The following is a 19,211-nucleotide window of genomic DNA, read 5'->3' on the forward strand; positions in this document are numbered from 1 at the left end:
CTGTCATGACGTAAGATTACTTTATATATATATATATATATATATATATATATATATATATATATATATATATATATATATATATATATATATATACGCGTACCATTCAGCTGGGAGCCATTGGTCAACACGACAACCTCACTCAGCGGCCACAACACGTTCCCCCAAACACAAGCCTTGTTAAAGCGCCTTCTTTCTGTTTCCCGTCCCTGGACCAAAATACCTCACAAGTCTTCCTCGTGCATCATTCTAGATTCGTCAAAAAAAGAAAGAAAGAACGGAGGAGGAAGAAGAAGAAGAAGAAGAAGAAGAAGAAGAAGAAGAAGAAGAAGAAGAAGAAGAAGAAGAAAGACTACTTAAGTACATCATGCTGACGTACATCAAATGTACACAAAAGAATTTAAAAACAAGAAAAATTCTTTTTTTTTTTTTTTCCTTTACGTTCCCTGGCCTACGTTGGCAGCGAGTGGCTGATGGTCTGGTTCCATCAGCCCACCTGCCGTGCTAAGGTCGTCCAGCACAGCTGTGTTAGCTCCTTCAAGGCGACGTGGCCACAGACAAACAGTTCCAGGCACCAGCAAGCCACCAGCAGTGACCCCTCCATCAGCACCCGCTGGATGACAGACTGGCTTCTGAGACTCCGTGAAGAAACCTCATGAACTTCGATTCTTCGTCAGTTCTGGAAGAGGATCTGAGAGCTTCTTTGGCCAGTGGATTATTTGAAGTCTAGACCTATCAACTGCCAGTAAGGTCGTTAGTGATGATTCATAACCAACAGTCGTAAAGGACACCTGAAAACACCGTCGTCTTAAGGCGTTCGGGATAATTCTGAAGGCAGTATACGCACTCACTGCCCGGCTGGAAGAAGCCAAAGAGGTTCAATTCTCTTCAGATTATCTGGAGTCCTTAGGTGGAATTGGGACGTAGGTTCTCTACTCCACCTTCGGCCAGAGGTCTCATTCACTCTCCTCAAAGGTCCTGTGTCGATAAAGCCCAACAACTGTTCTTAAAGCATTGTCATAGACCTAGTTGGCATAGCTCTGTCTGTGCCTCAGAGACCCCTCACTTCTGTAGTTCGAGTTCTTTGTCTCAAGGGAGTTCGGTGGAGGTCTGTGCCTCCCCAGGAGTGTTCCACTCAGTTTATTGTTCCCGGAATCGAAAGTCTTTTGAGTTAATTCTTTAGTGCGAATTTGGTCGATGGCACTCCATCAAGGTGTCCTCAATAACCCAACCCAACCCACCCAACAGCCCAGCTCACCAGCCCAAGCTTCTGGACGACCAACCTGGAGGGAAATGATTATTCGTTACCCCTGAGGGTCTGTGACTTGTGGCCTCTTCATTCTTTCTTCGATATCTCTCATCTTCTTTTTACAAGCTATTATCTCTTATCTCTCCCCTCTTGCAGTGGACGTCAGTTCATCGTTAGCTCTCTAGAGAGAGAGAGAGAGAGAGAGAGAGAGAGAGAGAGAGAGAGAGAGAGAGAGAGAGAGAGGAGACCCTATCTGATATTGAAGGGAGTCAAATCTTTCCTGGTTGATGAAGATAATTGGTTTTGCTTTGAAACCCAACGTTGCCCCGAGAGACGGAGCCTATGTGGTGGGCCCCAGCCTTCTTCCCACTCCCTCCCTTAACTCTCGATCTTTGCGCAACAGATAAATAGTTTACAGATAAGAGAATCGAGTAAAGATGGCGAGACTGGTGACTGTGATAACCAAGGGTTATAAACACACACATACACACACACACACACACACACACACACACACACACACACACACTCTCTCTCTCTCTCTCTCTCTCTCTCTCTCTCTCTCTCTCTCTCTTCCTGCCTCCCCTCCCCCTTACCTTACGCCTCTCCATCATTATACCATTTCCTCTTCCGCAAGTGTTTCCTGCCCCCGCCCTCCATTCCCCCACCAAACCCTCTCTCTCCCCCTTCCTTCACCATCAACCACCTCCCATTCTCTATCACTCGTCCCTCCCTCCCACCTTAACCTCCCCTCACACTTTCTCTCACTTTCACCATTCTCCTCTCTTACTAAACAACATTCACTTTCTCCACTTTCACACAGTCTCTTTTCTTCTACGTTGGCACTTTCTTCCCCCACTGTACTTTCCCTCACCCTTCCCCACCCCCTCAGCTAATTTCTCCCCATCTGCAAGTTCTTCTCCATAAACCATCAGACCCCTTCCTTCCCACGCAACTCCTTCCTTCACACTCTCACGTCCCCCTCCAACCATCACCACCAGTTATCTCTCATCTCCAACAGTCGCCTCCTCCCCCCCCCTTCTCTCTCTCCATCAGTCGTATGTCTTCACTGTATGATCCCCTACTCACCTGTATCATACAGCTGTACAATACGACTGTATCACTCACCTGTGCCATACAGCTGTACCATACGACTGTATCACTCACCTGTACCATACAGCTGTACCATACGACTGTATCACTCACCTGTACCATACAGCTGTACCATAAGACTGTACCACTCACCTGTGCCATACAGCTGTACCATACGACTGTACCACTTAAATGTTCTATACAGCTGTACCATACACTAGTACTATACATCTCTACTAAACCCCTGTACCATACGTCTTTCACAATATATGTGTATAGGTAACTGGTCTCTGAATCTCTGGTATGGAGGACCTTTTGAACGAGCTGTTCTCTGATTTGGAAGTGTTCTGGCCAGTGGTTTCGGCGTCCTTAATGGGTGATGACCCCCGCCCCCCTTGTTTCAATAGTTTCTAGTTATGACATACATCTTTCAATGGTTTCTACTTATGTCATACATATTTCAATGGTTTCTACTTATACCATACAAGTTTCAATGTTTTCCATTTACGCCATACATATTTCAGTGGTTTCTACTTATGCCATACGTGTTTGATGGGTTTCTGTTTATGCCACACAAGTTTCAGTATTTTCAGGTTCTGGAACTTATGTTTCAGGCGTTTCAGGTTCTACTTCACATGTTTTCATTGGTTTTAGGTCCTGCCATGTATGATTCAGTGGCCTCCACTTTACTGTGTTGATTGACTGGCATGTTGTTTCACAGGCACCCAGACCCGCCGTCTCTCAGGCTGTTCAGTTCAGCGGAACTCGATTCTCCTGTTGGCATTTCGAGAGATGATATTCCCTGGTCACTGGATAAACGTTCAGTCTAGAAACAGAATAATTCATTGGCTCTTCTACTTCCTGCATACGTAAATATATACGACCTTTAGCTTCCTGGAGTGAATAATAAACAAGAAATATTCAGTGGCTTCCGACATCCGGCCATCTTTTATTTATTATTATTCTTTTTTTTCAGTCGTTCCAGGGACCTTCCATTCGCGCCCTAGCTGGGCCATAGGGCCGACTACCCCGTCGGAGGACGCGCAACAAAATGGCCCTTAACGCCAGGCCTGAATGGGCCGGCAGAAACGTAATGATCTGAATGAAAAATTAATTCGCCTGGATGAACTTTTAAGGGATGAAGTTGCCTGCCTATGAGAGTCATCAATATAGTGAGGGGAAGGAGGGGGAGGGAGTGGGTGGGAGGGGGAGATGGGGGAGGGGGAAATGTCTGGTTGATCCTATCACCAGGGAGGGGAAAAAAATTGGTCTTATCCTATCGCCGGGAGGGGAAAAAAAAAGATTTTTTTTCCTATCCTGTTAACAGATGGGAAAAATTGGTCTATCCTGTTAATAGATGGGAGGCAATTGGCTTATCCTGTTGATAAGAGGGGGAAATATTGGCTTATCCTGTTAACAGGAGGGGAAAGACGTCTTATCCTGTTAACAGGAGGGGAAATATTGGCTTATCCTGTTAACAGGAGGGGAAAAACGTCTTATCCTGTTAACAGGAGGGGAAATATTGGCTTATCCTGTTAACAGGAGGGGAAATATTGGCTTATCCTGTTAACAGGAGGGGAAAAACGTCTTATCCTGTTAACAGGAGGGGAAATATTGGCTTATCCTGTTAACAGGAGGGGAAAAACGTCTTATCCTGTTAACAGGAGGGGGAAAATGCCTTATCCTATTAAGAGGAGGGAGAAAAACTGTCTTATCCCGTTAACACGATGGGGAAAAATTGGCTTCTGTTAAAAGGAAGGGAAAAAAATGGGCTTATCCTACTAACAGGAGGAAAAAGAAAATGTCCGTCTGTTCTTATCCTGTTACTAGGGGAAGTGATAGTGACAGAGAAACCGTGAGTGAAGATGACTAAAGGATCTGAAAGTGAGACTATGAAGACGACACTCCCATGTGATGGTGAGTGGGATGAGTATAATGAGACGAAAGTGAGATTCGGAGGACGAAGGTGACTACGTGAGCGAAGAGAAGCAAGTGATGGTGAGGATAGAAGGATGAATATGATGGTGAGTATAGTGACAGACAGTGATGGCCCTGATGGCAGATGGTGTGTGTGTGTGTGTGTGTGTGTGTGTGTGTGTGTGTGTGTGTGTGTGTCTGTGTGTGTTGTCATTTTTTGTGTGTGTGTGAACTGTTGGCTATGTTGGCAACTGTCCCTGACCTGACCCACATCAAGGCGCGCCCATGACCTGATCCACATTAAGGCGCGCCCATGACTTGACCCACGTCATGGCGCGCCCATGACCTGATCCACGTCATGGTGCGCCCATGACCTGATCCACTGGTCTTGTACATCAATTGAGGAGGTTTTCCTCCGCCAATTCCTTCCTGTAAACTATCTTGATCACGCTACGCCACCTGGGAAAGGTCGTATATCAGGCTCACACTACAGGGGAAAACATCATTTGTTATATACACACCCTTTCTTTTATATCCGGCTCGCCATTTCCTGCTTTAGTGAGGTAGCATCACGAACAGGTGAAGACAGGGTCTTATTGGGTCACATGCACTCCCTTGCCGTCCAAACCACAGTCCCCCTCTCTACAACCAGGCCCCACGGGTCTTTCCATGGTTTCCCGTCGGTGCTTCAAAGGCCCAGGGTTAGTGCATTGACACGTCGCCCCCTGTATACCACACTGCTCCAATTCCCTCTATCCTGTGCATGCCTTACACCCTCCTGCAAGCTCACTCAATCCCTAAATCTCGAATTCAGTGACCCCTCCCCCTCTCCGAGTATTCCTCTAATAATCCCACGAGCACAAGTGACCACAGATATCTTTCACATTATGAGAAGCATGAGGCATACACCTCTGACCGGCTACAGCTCTTTCCTCACACCTTATATCAAAGGGCATCATGAGGATTATAGGAGAGAACAGATTTCCATGACACCTCATGGTCTCTGGTACACTCAGTCATGACAACACGTCATTGATCATGAGAAGGAGAAACGTATGATTCATCACTCACACCCTCACCTTCATACCTCAACCTCATATTCCCGTGTTACTCACCTTCAGTCACCGTCATCACGAGGAAGATGAGGAGGAAGGGCGTGGCTCTGGGGGTCTTAAGCCTTTGTCGTCTCCAGTTAACACTCCAGCCTCCTGCTGCTCCGTGTGTCTGGCTCATTCTGTCTGTTGGGGAGGGACGGGAAGACGGGCTTTAGCGTAGACAGACAGACAGATTCACAGTGAGACAGAGTGTAAAGAATGTATTCAGTCACCTGTAGTCAAAGAAAAAGATATAGAGTGAAAGAGAGATATACAGGCAAATATAGTCATAGACAGATAGACAGTGAAGAAGATACTCAGTCATAGACAGGTATAGATAGAAACATAGTCATAGACAGACAGACAGTAACGAAGATAATCATAGATAGGTACAGATATAGAAATAGCCACAGACAGACAGATAGATAGTAAATAAGATACTATAGACAGATATAAACACTGTCAGGGACAGATAGACGGTAACGAAGATACTAAATCATAGGCATATATAGATATCAACAGAGATACGCAGACAGACAGATAATAAAGGAGATAAACCACTGGTCAATGAGAGACAAGGAACCCCCCCCCAAAAAAAAAAAAAATCCTCAAAAGACGAAGAAGTTGTGGGACGAAACAGCTTCATCGATCATAAACAGATGTACAGACATTTAAACTCTGACTGAGAGTAAAAAAAAGAAAAAAAAGAAAAATGAGAGCTTTCATGAGATCCATGAGGGATACAACGCTCATATCCTCCGAAATAATGAGAGGAAGACTGCAGGGAATATTGCTCTGGGCAGAGCGCAAAGTAGAATCCCATTTTACATTCCATACGCTCGGGTCAACATAAGGCTATAGCGCACAGCGGGAGGGAAATTGGACCGAATCCAACCTGGCAATATGACGGCCCTTCCAAAATCCGCCAGTATGGGCGAAAATGGCCATAGTCGTCCGTAGGAATGCCTGCCATCCGTCAACCGTTTGGGGCCAAAAAAAAAAGAGGCAAAAAAAAAAAAGGGGCCCACTGAAGGTTGATGATGGTGTCTCGCTTGTGGGTTTAGATTCGTGGAAGGTTCTCTCTCTCTCTCTCTCTCTCTCTCTCTCTCTCTCTCTCTCTCTCTCTCTCTCTCTCTCTCTCTTGCCAATTTGAGGACGTGAGTGGTCACGAATGGAGGGGACACGGACGAATGAATAGACTCCCTAACCCCTCCCAGAGAGACAAGATATTCGTGTGTGGGGAGAATATCTTGCTAAAGCGAGTATTTGGGAGCAATGAGAAGAAAACGGGGAAATAAGAATATAAAGGGGGTACTTGAGGAGCCACTTTCGCCACAGGTGTTTCCGAAAACGGAAAATAATTCCTCAAAATGTATGATCTACGGGAAGATAAACTTCATGGACTAAGATACAAACGTTCCAATAATACATAACTCATCTAAATCATACAAGTAAACCCAGACGTAATAAAATGCATATATATATATACATATATATATATATATATATATATATATATATATATATATATATATATATATATATATATATATATATATATTATCGTATCAGGAGTCATCATGGCTCTATCTAATATCCCTCTGATGTGAGGAGTATTTGTGTAAGGATCTCAAGTCTTGTGGAATGTCTTTGATTTATTGTCATTTCTGCTAACACTACTAAACAACGATCGTATTGCCACTGAGAACAGAGTTCGAACCTATCTTACACGATCGTAATGCCACTGGGGGATAGAGTTGAAACCTATCTTACACTATAAAGCATTTTGGATTCTATTCTATTCACTGTGTCTATGTTTTCAATGGACAATTAGCAGATGCTGCTGTAGCGGTGGCTGGAGCTACTGTTGCTGTACTGCTGCGGCATCATTTGCTGTATTCGCTGCTGTTACTTTATCTTCATCACTGCGTCTAGCTTCCCGTTGATTGAGCTGTTAACAGCTGCAATATCTTTTTTTAGCACTGTTGCTCCACCAAACGGGACAATACAGAGCAACGGGTGATGGCCTTCTTGTCCCCCTCCCCCCTCCATTGTGTCAGCAAGCTGTTGCTCCGTTAAACGGGACGGCCAGAAGCAACGGGTGATAGTCCAGAGGTCCCTAGGGGTCAGCCAACAGAGGCAAGGGCGGGGGGGTCGGGAGGTCATTGTTCGCTATCTGGCCTCATCTGGGAGAGAATAGACCCCATCATGGTAGCTTTTGTGGCCCGCTCTGTATTCTTTCGTGACCCCCCACTTCACGTTCAATTTGGCTACGACGTGGTTCATTGGCCACTACCTACCAGACCACGTCTCAGTAGGCCACTACCTACCAGACCACGTCTCAGTTGGCCACTACCTACCAGACCACGTCTCAGTTAGCCACTACCTACCAGACCACGTCTCAGTTGGCCACTACCTACCAGACCACGTCTCAGTTGGCCACTACCTACCAGACCACGTCTCAGTTGGCCACTACCTACCAGACCACGTCCCAGTTGGCCACTACCTACCAGACCACGTCCCAGTTGGCCACTACCTACCAGACCACGTCTCAGTTGGCCACTACCTACCAGAGCACGTCCCAGTTGGCCACTACCTAACAGAACACGTCCCAGTTGGCCATTTTGATGAAGGACTGACCATTATTGTAAATGTTATGTCAAGATTCTCTTATGATGGTGTCGAAACCTTTCTACGAAGAGGGAGAGGCTCTTGGAAACCTTCTCATCATGGCGTTGGTGTAAGTGGAACAGTACGAGTTGTTGTGAAATGTTTTTTTAAGTTTACCTCACCAGCTTGGGAACAAATGGTGAAGTGTCACCAACTGATTGATATGGCGATCCTGGGGTCACAGCTGGTATGGCTCCCCCTAGGTCACAGCTGGTATAACCCCCTCTGGGTCACAGCTGGTATACCTCTCCCTAGGTCACAGCTGGTATAACTTTCCTGTGTTACAACTCTGAGGTCTCAAAATAAACTGCTGAATAGCGTGACTGACGCACAGTTGGTAATGATATTAACTCTGTAGGTGTGTTTGTGTGTGTGTGTGTGTGTGTGTGTGTGTGTGTGTGTGTGTGTGTGTGTGTGTGTGTGTGTGTGTGTGTGTGTGTGTGATGGGGACAGAGTTTTACACTCACGTTGCCCTGTTCCTTAACCTTGAATATATGTACCATGTCTTTACTCCTATGTACGTATGCACATACACACTCACACATACACACACCCTACCCTATGCCAGGTGTGTGGGTGGATGTGTAGATGGACGTGTGGGTGGATACGTGGGTGGATGTGTGGGTGGATGAATGCCTATAATGATCATCATCCACTGAAAACCCCATTTCACGTAGTCTCAAACACACAGTGAACACCACTAAACATCTTCACTGATATACGTATTCGCTATCTGTATGCTTACCCTCGCTCCACCACCATCCACTAATTTTACCTTTCGATCCCTCCCTCTCGCCCCTGCCTCTTCCCTCCTCTCACCTCCCCCTTCTCACCCGTCCTCCCGGTACATCAAACAGTTATCAACAGTCACTGTCCAGACGTCATGGTGTTCATATGGAGAGTGTTTACCTTCAGGGTTCACTCTGACGCACTCCAGTTTACTTCATAAGGGCTCTCTCCACTGGAAATGTAAACCATGAATATATATATTCATCTATCTGTTCATTATTACTTCATTAGCAGTTTCTATCAGCGGCTCCTGGTGTGACCCAAGATTTTTCTGAAGGCTTCGAAGTCAGCCTTTAAGGATCCGACACTCTCAGTAGCAGGGGTACTGTAGACTCCTTTGACGTGATAAGTTCTTTGACGAGACCTGTACTCCCTATGATACAGCCCCGCCAGGGGTGACTTTATATATGTACAACTTTGAAAGAAATATATGATGATTCGCACCTACAGTGCCTGAGTGGTAATATTGGCGATCGTACGTCTGACAGAGCTACTCGTAGCAGCCCTCGCCTGCTGACAATGACACAGTGTGATAGTGTCGTACCGCAGGTTATCACGGAAGTATATATAGTTGTAGAGCTCGGCAGCGCAGCTACAATACGTAGTTTGTTGTGAGTATAAATAACTACAACACTTCGCTTTGTGAGTTGAAGAGTGACATTCACCTTTTCCTTTACTGACGTTCAATAAGGTCGTTTGAGGGCGTTCATCTGGACCGTTCATCGTGTTCATCATGGCCATTTACCTGCGTTCAACAGAGCCATTTACAGGCGTTCACCAGGGCTATTTATCAGCGTTCAGTAAGGCCCTTTGTCAGCGTTCAATGCGTCATTTATCGGCGTTCAGTTACAAATGCTCTTCGTTCCCTCAGTGCTCACGTCTTTGTCAATTTTACCATCAAAGACTTCACGCTTAAATCAGTTATTTCAATTCATTTATCTATCCATATATTCTCATTACTGTTTCTCACATCTGTCTTATCTATCAATCTTCTTTTCTTCTCGAGTATTAATCTTTGTGTTATATCTATCTTCGGTAATTTATTTTCCTTCTCAGCCATCTTTATAACCATCTATCTCTATATCCGTCTCTATTTTTCTCCTCCCGTATTCAGCTATGTTCTCTCTCTCTCTCTCTCTCTCTCTCTCTCTCTCTCTCTCTCTCTCTCTCTCTCTCCCCTCCAATACTCATTTTTGTTTCAAAATCTTCGTGCCTCTGACTTTCTATATATCTCATTATATTTCTTCTCAACTATCTACATGCCTTTTTTCACCTATCCCAGGGTAAAGGGGGTGTTGGGGGTAGCAAGGAAGGGGGATTTAAGGGAGGGATGGAAGGGACATTAGCAAAGGGACGGGAGAAAGAGGGAATAGAGTTAATGTCCCTTTGGTGAAAATAGTGTCCACAGAATCCATTACGGGTGATCTGAATATACTTTGAAAACCTTTCAAGACCCGGGACTTCTCTCTCTCTCTCTCTCTCTCTCTCTCTCTCTCTCTCTCTCTCTCTCTCTCTCTCTCTCTCTCTCTCTCTCTCTCTCTCTCTCTCCCCGGCGTTGTGCGCTGCATGGGATGTGTCTCTGCGTGTCTCGTTTTTATTTGGAGCATGGAAGCTGATAAGTGGATGAATGAAGATAAGGAGAGGAAGTAACGATGAAGAGAAGAGACGAGAAGAGAGAGAGAGAGAGAGAGAGAGAGAGAGAGAGAGAGAGAGAGAGAGAGAGAGAGAGAGAGAGAGAGAGAGAGAGAGAGAGAGAGAGTAAAGTAAATCTTTTGAGATATCCATTACTCAAATTTCCTGCAGGAAGTTAGAGCATGATGGATGGGGTAAAATACCCACACAAGCAACATGATGGGCTCAACATACCCACATACCAGCAACATGAATGGAGCAACATACCCCTACTTGAGCAACATGAATGGACCAACATACCCCCACTTGAGCAACATGAATGGACCAACATATCCCCACTTAAGCAACATGAATGGCTCAACATACCCACACACCAGCAACATGAATGGACCAACATACCCCCATATGAGCAACGTGAATGGACCAACATACCCCCATATGAGCAACATGAAAAACCAACATACCCCCACATGAGCAACATGAATGGACCAACATACCCCCACATGAGCCACATGATTGGACCAACATACCCTCACATGAGCAACATGAATGGACCAACATACTCACACGAACCTTACATCAAGAGATGGAAATATCACAGCAGTAAAAAGGGAACTTTTACCTCGAAAATAAAAAAATCCAGCCCCGCTCCGCCCAAAAAAATTTACGCCATCGAAAGTTTATGAATAATAACTTTACCTGATGAAAAAAAAAAAAATCGAGGACAGTCAATAAACAGACGTACAGATATTTCTCGCGGGTACAAATATGTCGTCACCTGAGGAAGATTGCCGGAAAATCAACAGGATTGCACATGAAAATGAAAAAAAAAAAAAGAAATAACATAAAAATACGTAAAAATTTGCTTCTAAACGCTTAGAGACCGTCAACTGTCGTCCAAAGCATGGAAACAAAAAGCTACTGTTAGAGACAAGATGGTCAGTGAAAAGTACGATGATGGACATTGTTCCTTACAATATACTGATAGAGGAATATAATATCATTTTCCTCTGGTTAGTCTGCTATCTAAGACTTAGGAAAAAGTTTCATTGCTAGCTTTTCTAAGAAGGGAAAGTCAGGTGTCCCATTTCACCTTAATTCCTATAACGCTTCTCTTATTTATCTACATTTATGACTTCAATTCCTACAATGCTTCTCTTATCTATCTACATTTATGACCTCAATTCCTACAATGCTTCTCTTATCTATCTACATTTATGACCTCAATTCCTACAATACTTCTCTTTGTTGTCTACATTTATGACCTCAATTCCTACGATGCTTCTCTTTGTTGTCTACATTTATGCCTGTCAGTCAACCTGTCTCTCGCTCTACCTCCTTCCGTTATTATCCCCGGCATGAAACGAGTCTTCCGATAACCTCTGTTGACGGCTAGCCTGCGAGCCTCTGAGATATAAAGGGAAGACGATGTAATCTCCTGCCAGTGATCGGCTTAGCTAAAGAGCGTTCCCATGCCGGGTTACCAGCTCAGTACACTAACCCGCCTTGTATATAGTTAATTACTCTGCCTCTGGTTTGATGAGCTTATGACAGATTATTACAGATAACGTAAAATGTAAGAGCAATTCTTCTGTGGCAAATGAGCTAACAACATCAAAGCTCAGGACAAAAAGGAAGGGAGCTTTTTTTTTTTTGAAGGCTTTGCGAGACAAACCAGTCCGTAGCCTTTGGTCGGCTAGAGGGGCCATTTATTTCTCCATCCTTTGACGAGCGGTCTAGGGGCTCGGGCCGGCACGTGCGTGTGGCCAGGGTCCTTTGACTATGAAACACCAGGATCGATCACTTGGTGGACCAGAACACTGGTGATGGTGGGGTGGTGGGGGTTGGGTTGTAGTGTTGGAGGAGGAAGGGAGAGAAGGGGGAGAGGTTGGAGGGGAGAGGGTGAGTGGGGTGGAGGGGGGGGGGACGGTCAGGTAATAGCCAATCTAAATATCAATAGAACGGCCAACAAGCGAGGGTGGGTTGGGTGTTTAAGCGGTTCGTTGGAGGAGAAACTTACATAGATTTACATAGATACACAGACCACACAGACCCAAGGTCTTAGATGAGGTGGTCTGGCCTTAACACTACTTATAAAACAAAAAGCAGTCTTCTTTAAAAACAGTAGAGTAAAGGATAGCAAAGCAAAGGCTCTCTCACCATCCTCCATTCCCTCCGACAACACGCTAGACGGGAAATAGGTAGAAAAAAAAAATACCTTGCAGGATTAATATGCCTGTAGGAAACGTTTATAGAAGAGTCATATGGAAGAATGAAACGCGAATGTGTCATGCATCCCATGAGAGAGAGAGAGAGAGAGAGAGAGAGAGAGAGAGAGAGAGAGAGAGAGAGAGAGAGAGAGAGAGAGAGAGAGAGAGAGAGAGAGAGAGAAATGAATTATAGCAACATAATCTCTCAGTTCTAGAAGATTTGCTTTTATATCAACATATGAATGAGCACAAATGAAGCTTTTCTTCATTCGTTCCTTGCGCTACCTCGGTAACGCTGGAAACGGCGAACAAGTACGAGAGAAAGGAAAAATTGCATTATATTCACTAATTCTCATCATACAAATGAAAAACACCTCAACGTCTGCCCATATTGAGGCACCCTTCTGGCCTGGGACGGCGGTAATATTACCTCTTCATAGCTGCGACAAAACACAATAGGAAATATATCTGGCTTAGTTACCCCCCTTAAAACCTCCATGTTCTATATGCTTGTAAAAAGAACATGGTCTCGTACGGCATTAGCGCGAAAGTATTGTGAAATGAGCTACTTCTATGAGATTTAAACTAAATTTCTTTCATAGGGGAGACTCATCTGGAGAAAATGGAGAAGAGACAGGATAAGAAGACATTAAGAGATAATTAGAAATACGTTTTTGTGTATATATGAAGTGATGATGACAGGGTAGTCTTAGGTATAACCTTGTGTATACGTCTACACGTAGAAGTTCGGTGTGTGTGTGTGTGTGTGTGTGTGTGTGTGTGTGTGTGTGTGTGTGTGTGTGTGTGTGTGGTTTATAGAGATAAGAAGAGAAAAACCAAAGGAAATAGAGCTCAATCGAATATCTTATAGGGAAAACAATACACAAAATAACGAGTTCAAATCTAGACACAGTACCGAAGCCTGATAACAGACGTGAGGCATTTAAATAAACATCACCAGATCTAAATAAAAAGAAAAAGAATGTCATACAAAAAGAAAACGAAGAGAAAAATGAAATCAAAACGCTGGATTATGCAAACAATGTTAATTGAAGCACAAACTCCATTTGCAAATATGAAGTTTAAACTCGACTGTCATTTGAAATTACACTGGACTAATACTCCCTGTGGTCACCATTCTCGCCAAGTCTCATTACATGTAATGTTTGCTCTTACGATGAATGTAATTAATTTCCACTTTCTTCTTTCGTTCCCACCGTAGCGGCCGTCGTGGTAACCATGGCATGTCACTCACTGTATATAAAGACCACTTGGTGTAGGCGCCCAGGTTTCTTCGATTACTTCTTATGACTTGATGTCGACGGGGTGTACGCCCCTTTGCAAGTGTGATGGGACTTAAAAGGCCTAGATACCCAACCAGCCCAATACATCCAGAAGCCATTTTAACTCTAGTGGCATAGAATTATATTCACCACTGTTTTTTTCTGATTTCTTCTATTCCACCTGAGGTGGTGTGTGTGACGTTCTCTTCCTTGTACGTACCAGGTTGGGCAATTTGCCTCGGTGTTGTTAGGGTGAGCAGCTTGTTTAGATTACATTATACATTCCTGGAAGTTCTACTTCCTGCCACCGCCTCCCTTCCCATCCCCCCAACACACACACCCCCCCACCACCCACCCCAACACACACACCCCCACCACAACATCCCTTCCCCTCGCGGTGTGGGGTTTTTTTTTGGCTCTCGCACTCTGAGACGCCAGTTCAAAAAACGATATAAACCTTTTTTTTTTTTCCTCTTCTGGTCTAAATTTTTTTGTTTTGTTTTTGTGTGTCTTTGTTGCGCTAATTGGATGAGCTGTGTTGATGATGTATAATTTCGAACGTGTGTATGTGTGTGTGTGTGTGTGTGTGTGTGTGTGTGTGTGTGTGTGTGTTGGTAGTGTCAGAACACGGGGCAAGAGTGCGTTTGTATTCTGAAGTGTGTACCACCGTCTGAGGTGCGTTAGTTGGACAAGTACCTGAAACTTCATTATGTGGGGAATCTAACATTAAAAAGTAGAAAAAAAATCGCACATATTGGCAGTGTAAGTCACTCGAGTTATGACGCAAACTTGCCAAATTTGCATATGTAATATCGCGTTCATATGCGAATAAAAATACGCGAGATTTAATTTAGTTCTGTTGTCTTTTATCATTCTTTTTTTTAGGGTGGGGAGGGAGGGAGGAAGGGAGGGAGTGGGAGGTGGGGGGGAACGTGGCTGTAGCTGGTGGGATCCGAACCAACATTCCAGACATAAAAGTTTAGCAGTTTTCCGTGTAAAGTAATTTTATTACTGTTGAGGTTTGAGATGGTGGGGGCCGCACAGCCAGAGGGTGAGGACACCGTGTGACAGGCCCCAGGTGGTGGTGGTGGTGGTGGTGGTAGTGGTGGTGTGGTGGTGTGGTGGTGTGGGAGTTGCGACAGTGTGTGTGTGTGTGTGTGTGTGTGTGTGTGTGTGTGTGTGTGTGCAAGAAACATAGGAGGCGATAGGGAACATAGCTTCATACTCTGACGTGTGTAAGAGCTAGAGAATAACGCAGTGTGACCAAAAAAATATGAGCACGTAGTGTGACAGACGTGCGGAGCATAAGGCTAGATCTGAATCACCCGTCTGGTACACGATGATACTTGGGGGAAGTACATGGCAGAACAGCAACTCCAGATGACCCGATACAAATCACGACTGTAAACCAATTTCCTCTGCTTGTGCTACGGGGGAAGCACGCAGTCCCAAGTACGTACACAGATAAGAGCAAGGCGGGGGGGACGGGAGACCTGGTTGTGGTGAGAATGGCCTCCACTCAAGGCCCAGTTGTGGAAGTCTCTTTAAAAACAGAAGGACTTTGTAGAAATCCTGCTCGCTGCGAACACGACCAGCAACGTCATGCTTCTGAGTCATGATGGGTTGGTATCGTGAGGCAAAACTGCACGAGGATAATGGCGGTAAATTTGTTGATCTTCTTCTTAAAGGCTTTATTTCATACTTATAACTTCCATGTGTAATACCTACTACGATATATATATATATATATATATATATATATATATATATATATATATATATATATATATATATATATATATATATATATATATATTGTATCTAATTTGTCGATATACATTTTATCTATCTAATTATACCTTTGATTATAGTAATGATTAGACGATTGCTTGGCTCCTCCTTCTATTCCTTCGTTTGAAAGATGATATTAAAGGAAGGAAGGATTTCCAGCTCCCCATCTCTCCCTCCCGCCCTTCTTAATCGCCATTACCCTGAGGGACGATAGTGATAATGGTCGTTAACGACGTGTCACACAGCCATTACGGTTGACAATGATCACAATGGTTATGATGGGACTGTTCTTACAGGTGTCTGTATAGACCTCGGAAGGGCCCCGATGCGGTTATGGTGCACACCTGCAACTCGGGGATGGGGGATCTCTAGCGGCAGGAGATGAAGGTGGCGAGGACGTTGTTGTATCTTATTCCCGAACTGTTGGGATGAAGTGTAGGTGATGCAAACCCCAAAATATTCTTCTATACCCGCTGTCGATGTACATCTCATACCTAATTTGCATAGAGGCATAAAAAAGATACTTAAAAATTAAGACTAAATGAAAGCTTCTATACTCCAGCTTGTATCGTCCGCGAACAGTGACAAAGAGAATGGCTTATGGTTCTGTGTGGAGGGACATTTACGAGATGGATCTGGCTGACTGACGCCGATCAGGTCCAGAGACGAATGATGGATGGGGAATGTTTACGGGGAGAGAGAGAGAGAGAGAGAGAGAGAGAGAGAGAGAGAGAGAGAGAGAGAGAGAGAGAGAGAGAGAGAGAGAGAGAGAGAGAGAGAGTTAGTTTTCGATCAACAGAGACAACAGGTTCTTTTACTGGCTTCCAAGTTGATCCCGAACGCATCATTTTACTCTAATTCCTTAATTATTACATTCTCATATCCCTAATTAGGAACGTTATTGTCATAAAGGTCAAAGGTAATCGACCCTTGACCTCCAGGATTTAGAGGTTAGGTTAGCGCCCCAGTTAGACTACTTTGTGTGTGTGTGTGTGTGTGTGTGTGTGTGTGTGTGTGTGTGTTATGACACTCATATTGACAATTCGAAATTTTTATACGCAACATTAATAGAAAAAATGAAACTGATATTTTTGGGTGGATTTCAAAAGAAAGAAAATATTGTAGATAATATATTCTCTGATTTTTAAAATTTTCGGAAATAGTAGATTTCATTTCATAAAATTTGATAAATAATATAATCATCATAAATTTTGTCTTATGCATTTCATAGATTCTATAAATATTCCTTATGTTATAAATTCTGTTTCAAAAATCATAAAAATTCTATAAGTAAAAATCACATTTCACAGTTTTTCTTTTTTAAGAGAAGTTATACATCACAAAACTTATAAATTTCGCGGATAATTTCCACGACTTTGAAACAGAATTTGGCGAACTGTAACGAAATCTAAATTTTCTGTATTGCATAAATTTCCAAAACACCAGACGTGGGTTGTGGGCTGTGAATGAAGGAAGTCGGGAACCTACATACTCCCTTGTTCCCACTCCAGTGGACCCGGGGAACAGAGATGACAGCAATAACGGCAAGGTAGTAACAGGATCACCTGATCAAGGTATCAAATTATCTTTTTTTTTTTTCACAAGTTATCAAAATATTACCTTTTTATTTTTACGATAAATCTGATTTTTATTTCCCATTTCAAAGATATAAAAGATCCATGTGCTGAATGGTGCTTCAAAATTGGAAGACTTGATGTGCTGGTTCATGTTACGGTGTGACGGGGAGGCGAAATTGTGACGTTAGTCAGGCTACGACAGGCTGTGAAGGTGTGACGTTACGACAGACTGTGACGGTGTGACGTTACATGAAAGGATGCTGGAGGAGCCTCTCTCTCTCTCTCTCTCTCTCTCTCTCTCTCTCTCTCTCTCTCTCTCTCTCTCTCTCTCTCTCTCATTTCATCAGTTTCACAACCATTTCCATGGGTGTGTGTGTGCGTGAGAGAGAGAGAGAGAGAGAGAGAGAGAGAGAGAGAGAGAGAGAGAGAGAGAGAGAGAGAGAGAGAGAGAGAGAGAGAGAGAGAGAGATTTCTCATCACCCTCCCACGGGGTCCTCCACCACGACCCACCTTTCATCTCGTCCCAGATAATAAAGCTGTCTCTCACCTGGCCAGAAATGTGGTTCCTTCCAACCTGAGTTCTGGCCACTGGCAAGTCAGGAATGAGAGACACATATTTAATACATATTTCTTTACGGGGAACAGGTAGTTCCTACATAGGCCTAGTGAGAAACATATATTCAATATATATTTCTTTATGGGGAGCAGGTAGGTCCTACACAGGCCTAGTGAGATACATATATTCAATATATATTTCTTTATGGGGAGCAGGTAGGTCCTACACAGGCCTAGTGAGATACATATATTTAATACATATTTCTTTATGGGGAGGTAGTCCCTACATAGACTTAGTGAGATACATATGTTTGATACATATATTTTTTCCTTAAAGGGGAGGTAGCTCTTACATATCCCTTAGTGAGATACATATACCTGGTACATATTTCTGAACAGGAGGTGGTCATAGACCATCAGGTCTCCTGTTATCTCTTATCGATCCTGTATTCTCACATGTAACTCCCCTCGCCACCGCTACCTTTGACCACTACGGCAGGTCGACATACTCTTCATTGAGACAGAACGTCTGCTGGAACTCGAGGACCCCACGTAGCCCTTGCCTCTTGCTTGGGGTCGTCAACCAACACCAGCTCCTGACGGTGGCCACCTCCTGTAGAGAGACTCTTGCTCTTATCTATAAGCCCTGGTTACCTACCCTCCAATCGACAAGGCCCTGGTTGCTTATGCTTCCATCTACAACCCCCTGGTGACTGTTTCCTCTCCTGTTTTCATACCCTTTGTTGACTTTCTTTTTCCTGCTATACTACAAGCCCGACTGAGTGTTCCTGCTATCCCACAAAACCTTGCTGGGTGTTCCATGTGTTTCACAACTCCAGCTGTCCTAGTGTTCCACAACCCCTGTTGAGTGTTCCTGGCGTTCCACAACCCCTGTTGAGTGTTCTTGGTGTCCATAACGAACCAGTAACACCCTTCACCCCCCATTCCGCCCACACAGCTGACGATGCCACTCAAGTCTCCGTGGAAGCAGGAAGCCTTCTGCTGCTACTGCTGCTGGTGGTGACGTCCGTAGGGCGGAGAGCTAACAGTATTGAGAGGGTGAGGGTGGCGGCAGATGAAGCCCCTCCTGCAGCTGACGGGTCCCGTGGGCCAGTCATCATCATCCATAAAGTTCTTTGCCACCTTATGTCTACGACGTATCCTTGACTGGCAGGTGTCCAGCAGGTGTGTCTTAATCATCCTCAGGGAAGCAGTCATATATATATATATATATATATATATATATATATATATATATATATATATATATATATATATATATATATATATATATATTCCTATGAGTCCACGGGGAAAATGAAACACGAAAAGCTCCCAAGTGCACTTTCGTG

General features: G+C 44.1%; 1 pseudogene; it reads right to left on the reverse strand.

Moving 5' to 3' along the window:
• Positions 1 to 19,211, reverse strand: part of LOC139759925 (uncharacterized) — a 104,805-nt pseudogene that overhangs the window by 14,282 nt on the left and 71,312 nt on the right.

The sequence above is a fragment of the Panulirus ornatus genome, chromosome 34, assembly GCF_036320965.1.
Source record: "Panulirus ornatus isolate Po-2019 chromosome 34, ASM3632096v1, whole genome shotgun sequence".
In the NCBI taxonomy this organism is placed as follows: domain Eukaryota; kingdom Metazoa; phylum Arthropoda; class Malacostraca; order Decapoda; family Palinuridae; genus Panulirus; species Panulirus ornatus.